Here is a 6,546-nt window from a genome sequence, read left to right on the forward strand (position 1 = left end):
GCACTTGTCTCTGCATTTTAAGAGCTAAATGACAGTAAAGCTGAACCTCAACGGTTTGCTAATGTGCATAATACCACAGACACAGGCAACATATTTTATGTAAGTCTTTGAGGGGGACTTCTCTGGCTTTCACTGGAATTCCAAATGTGATAAATAAATAAACAAACATTTTAGCTAAATAACGTTATAGTATTTTCATTTCCTTATGTTCAATCAACCCTTTAGTATATATCTTTAGTATATTTTTATATTATAGTATAGTAGTATTGTACATACATAATTCCTTGGCTGGTGCCCTGTAAAATATTATGACCAAGACTTAATATTAATATTAATGTTAAAGTCCAAAGTCATTACACTGGTGGTGCTACATACATACATAGTATTGTACATACATACACTACCTAACACGGGGCACCACTAAATGCAGTGATTTTAGATTTAAGTAGCACCACCAGTGTAATGACTTTGGACTTTAACATTAATATTAATATTAAGTCTTGGTCATAATATTTTACAGGGCACCAGCCAAGGAATTACACTTTGACATTAAAGAACAATCTTGGAAGACTGTTGAATAAAAAAGAATTACGATTAAATTGTAGGAAGTTGTTGTCTGACCAATCTGAAGGATATGTGAGATATCGTTAAACTTGTAGAGCCTTTTTACTGCATTATCAACACAAACAAAAATCTCACTGGACTATTACAATTAATGGCTAAATGAATGCTTGGAAATGTAAACTGATATTTCCTGCTGACACTATACAACAAAACACATTTTTTAACTGGTATAAATACTAGTGTTCTAATCATTTTGGGCACCACTGTAGCTCTGATAATATATGTGGCAAACATATGTATTTTAATTCTGAATTCTAGCTATATTAGTGTAATAAGAAAAAAACAAAACATACAACAAAAGGTCCATGGCTAGAAGTGACAGACACAGCAGATAAAGAGCAGTCCTCCTCCAAATTGCCAGTAATCAGATGGATTAGCTGGGGGGGGAAAGAAAAAAAAAAAAAAGATTATGTCAGAACACACCTGTTTTGTCTGGTATTAAAACAAATTAAAAAACATGGAAGAAAAATCCTTTAAAAATAAATTTATACTATTATGTTAGACATGAATGCATGAACACATTATTATTAATTTGTTTAATAAAACACTATCTACTTACTGACAGAGGCATGGGCTTGCAAAGATGTACTCACCAGCTCCATACAAAATCTTCACAGCTGATCCAAAATCCTGGTTTACATACAGTATTCTTCTCCAAGGATCGTGCTTTCAGGTCCTCTCTGTCAAATGTTCTATTACTTTTTTATTATGAGTTTGATCTTAAAACTAGCTGACAGTATGGGTGGGCGATGTGACCTTATTATTTCACAATATCGGAAATTTTACTTCACAATAATAATATATCACAATATCTTATATATCACATGTATAAGATCAAAGTAGCAAATTACAAACAATAGGACTAATGCAATAGAACAAAGACAAGTTAAATACATTTTGCGATTTTCTCGATAGTATTTTCTTGTTTGATTAAAGTTATGACCGACTGGAGGTAACGTTAGGCCAAATTATACTGCTGTCACTTTAAGAACAAAATGCACAGATCCAGTATACTGACACGTCACCGGGTTTCCACCTGAATGCTTCTCTTGACACCAGACATTAGCGAATGTGTTAAAGTCAAGTCAATTTTAGAGCCGGAAAGAGAATTGATTAGTTCATCTCCCGAGTCTTCGGATTTGAGTCGTGCGTTCATCACTGACAGCCCCATAAGCTAAAGCTATGCATTGGCAGTCTGAGGGAAAAAGACTTAATAATAATAATAATAATAACCAAATCTTTAGTTTATTACCTTTGTTACCACATTCAGTGTTGTGGAATAGAACCAACATGACAGAAATTTGCACATTTATAAACTGTAAGAAATAAAAAGCTACAATTTGAAACCAGAAACGCATCACGTAACTGTAAGAGTAAATAATAATAATAATACTAACTATGCAGCCGTTTGTAAGGAAGGTTGTAAATTAACTAATTTCTCTATCCAATGCTGTCATGTCACGTGACATATAACGAACGACTCGAAGGACTCTGGAGATGAACTAATCAATTCTCTTTCTGGCTCTGACCGCATTGGTTTAGCTTATGAGGCTGTCACGTGATGAACGAATGACTCAAACCCGGAGACTTGTCAGATAAGAGGTGAGGTGAGCTAATCATAGACTAAAGAAAGGCAAATGTTGTTGGCTTGGTCCTTCATTTTTAAACACAATTTTACACCTCACTCATATCTAATCTGGAATAACAAGAATCTACTGTATAAACACAAATCTCTTTTTTTTTAAATTGGTTTAAAAATTGTATTATTTTTGTGTCTCAACTTTTCAATCAAAATTGTTCAATCTGTAATTAGTTTTTAGCTAAGCATGGAATTCCTGTTAGTCCGAAAGAGTTTGCAATTGTTGCTGATGCAGTGACACATGAGTTCTCATGCTTTTTAGAAGTCTTTCTTTTCCAATCTCATGCCACTCAGTGCATCTTTGTAAAACATTTGTTGGAAAACAGTGCCAAAAAAAAAGGTGATACTTATTTCATAAACGTTATTTTGAAATGAAAATGTATTTTGAGTCTATTTAGTTCTCTACAAACTTAAAAGCAATAAGAACAATGGCTTTGCTAAAGGACTTAGCACTTCCTTTATACTGAAAGACTGAATGACCTTAGACTGTTGTTGTATTGTTATGATTTGATAATGATGACAATTTTTTTTTTTTTTTTTTTTAAGTATTCAATAATAATAAAAAATATAGCTCCTCTCCTCCTATAATAATATAGCTCCTCTGTAGCTATAGTAACAGATTCAAAATTTGCCATTAAGACGTTTTACAACAAGTTTTACGGCAGCGATATCAAACGCTCATTTGCTCTCGCCGGTTTCGTCATAGATTGCGACATGTCGTGTTTCCGGTGACGCGTGATAAACGCGTGCTATCACAGAGTTGATCGGGATAGTAAAAAAAATAAATAAAAAATTGATCGGGATAATATATTATAGTATTTTTAACGTTAACAACTTAAATGATGCCCTGCTCCTCGCACTAAACTATTATATTCCGTCAGAGAGGGCGCGACTGCAACGCATTGTCATTTAGACTACTGTATTGTGTTACTGCTTTTTGACATTTCTGCAATAAATTATTTTGATTGCACGTGTCTGTCTGTTACATTTCTCTTATAACGTTAGACTGTAGTTTATACACTCACTGATTTTTTTCTTTATAAAAATATTTTTTTTTTAATGCAATACATTTTTATTGCAGTTACATGATTTGTGGATTTTAAGGCTGATTTTCTATTCTATATAAAATTACAGAGTTTGAATGTAAAAATACACCTAAATATAAAAACAATAAGATTTACTTTAAAATTACAAAAAAAGAACATTAAATTGATAGAATGGACATAAACCTTTAATATAATGAACTACGAACATTTTTTAATTGCAGATTTTTTTTTTTTTTTTACGTAAATTTGTACATAATTTAAGAAAACTGAAAAAATACTGTATAAATAATCCAATATTTTTTTTTTTGTATAAAAATGAGAATTACTGTAATTTGTCATTAATGGAATAATACTTAAAATAACAGTCAAGTTGTTAATTTACAGATATTGTTTGTAATTTTACAGAGTTTTGAATGTAATTTGAAATAACAGAAAACTACTGTTAAAATGAGTTGTTTTTTTTACAGTGAAGATTCTGAAGTCGTTGCAGAAGGTTGGGGGCACTAAGCTTGTGGTCGTGTTGCTGTGGCAGTTTCCAAACTCCCCAAACTCACTTTTTGCAGAACTTCCTTGTTTCTCCTTGGATCAATTTAGCTTAGCATAATTTAGCGCAGGTCGACCACCCCACTTAGCAGTCTAATTTAGCAACAACATCTTAGCACAACAGCATAGCTTAGCACACGGTTGACCACACCACTAGTACACTTCTTTGTCTTGAAGATAACTTTTTATTCCTTCCCTGAGAAGGTGGGGTTTGCAAGTTGGCACCTTTCAGATCCAGCATCCTGATTGGCTGATGCTGTCATAGGTGGCCGTGGTATGGCCTCTCTCTCTCTGGCATGACACATTGTGCTGAAAATATGAAGACCAAACACCAATGGGTAATGCTGAGCATTGACCCCTGCATTCATATATACAGTATCTACATTAATAGGAAATGTTGCATACCTGGTTGTATCACACACAGCACTCATTAAGTATATAAAGATCTGTAAACTTATATGAGGAAGGTTTAGTCAAGTTTGTGTCCCTTTTGTGTGAATGCATGTGAAGATGTGTTTTTCCTTTGTGGCTTTGGCCACATTGCAAAACTGTGAGGGGAATTTGTGATCATTCACACTTTGATAAGGTTAAGGGAGAACAAAGCAGTTTCTGGGTGGGGGTTACAGCATGATATTGTTAACCCCTTTCCACAAGGTAAAACCGGTTTGGTCAGTCTGAGCTAGCGAGTGATTGTTCACACTTAGGTCTCAAAAATGAAGAACTGTGATCAGTGAAAGACCAGTCTTTGATCCATGAAATGCTGAAATCCTTATCCTTAAAAAAAAAAAAAAGGCATCCTTTGTTTTCCACGGAGCCTGATAACATCAGAATATAACTTTCCACACGTTGTATGGAAAGGAGTCTTGCCATCTTGACCGTTGTTCACTACTATATATATATTGTGTGTGTGTGTGTGTGTACAGTGCCCTCCAAAAGTATTGGAACAGTAAAGACAAAATTGCTCTGTTGGCTGTGGAGTCAAGACATTTACAAATATGATTAAAAGATGAATTTGGATGCTAAAAGAAAAGAGGAAGTCAATTAGAGCTCTAGCAAAAACAAAGGGCATGGAGAAATCAAGAGTTTGAAAACCACCAGCAACCAAAAAGCAAGTTTTCAAAAAAAGCACAAAGGTGAGCCAGAAGAATTCTGGAACTGTGTTTATGGACCAATGAGACAAAGATTAACCTTTATCTAAGTGATGGGAAAGCAAAAATGTGGAGAAAAAAAGGGAACTGCAATGATCCCAAGCATACAGCCTCATCTGTAAAGCATGGTGGAGGTGGTGTCATGGCATGGGCATGCATGGCTGCCTCTGGAACAGACCCTCTCAACTTTACTGATGACTTAATGTATGATGACAGTAGCAGAAGGGTACAAAACCATCTTGCCTACCAATATTCAAGAAAATGCCACCAGATTCATTGGGAAGTGCTTCATATTGCATCAGGACAATGATCCAAAACACCCTGCCAGTTCAGTCAAGGAATTTATAAGGGAAAAGAAATGGAAAGTCTTAGATTGCCCAAGTCAATCTCCAGATTTAAATCCAAATGAACATGAATTTCACCAGCTGGAGAGGAGAGTAAAGGCAGAAACTCCCCAAATCGAGCAACAACTGGAATTGGCTGCATTAAAGGCTGGGAAAAGTATTTCAAAGGATGAGACCAAGAGTCTGGTGATGTCTATGGGTCACAAACTCACTGCTGTGATTGTGCGCAAGGGATCTGCAACTAAATAATAGCTTTTAATCTTTTATATCTGCCTTATGTTCAACTGTCCCAATACTTATGCTCACATCAATGAGTGGGATGAACTCTAAAAGTGCTGTTCTTTTTATTTGGTAAAACATGTATGTGTTGAAACGGCTAATAATAAAATGTGACATTCTGTACTTTTGTCTCTTATTAATCTTTTAATCATATTTGCAAATGTCTTGACTTCACAGCCAACAGAGCAATTTTGTCTTTACTGTTACAATACTTATGAAGGGCACTGTATATACACACACAAACACACACACACACACACACACACGTTGGTTTTTGTGGTTTATGGGGACTCTCCATGGGCGTAATGGTTTTTATACAGAACAAACTGTGTGTGCTATTGCCCTACACCAACCCTACACCTAAACTTAGCCCTCACAGGAGACTTTTTGCATTTTTAGATAAAAAACCCCCCACAATTTAGTATGTTTTTTAAGCCTTTTGAATTACTGGGACATAGGCAGTGTCCTCATAAACCACCTTCATATTGTAATACCTCTGTCATACCCATGTCATTATACAAATTTGTGTCCTCATAAACCACATAAACATGCACACACACACACACACACACACACACACGCACGCACACACACACACACACACACACTAAACAATGCATCTCTATTTCTTCTTATTATTCTTATTATTTTTAATCTTATCTTTTTTTATATTTTATTTTAATGATCTCTATATTAATAACAGTCTGAGTAATCCTTGGAAAGGGGTTGTAATAAAATTCACATCTAAACTCTCTATAAGTTTTACATTGGGTGAAGTGTGTAGGACAAAATATACTATTATTATTATTATTATTATTACACACCGTTACAGATGCAGTGAAGAGGATTTTTTTTATTATTATTATTTTTATTTTTTTGCAGTGAAGAGGATTTGTAATCTTCCCCTGCGCTGAGTGACGTCT

This window comes from Barbus barbus, assembly GCF_936440315.1.
Source record: "Barbus barbus genome assembly, chromosome: 20".
Lineage (NCBI taxonomy): Eukaryota > Metazoa > Chordata > Actinopteri > Cypriniformes > Cyprinidae > Barbus > Barbus barbus.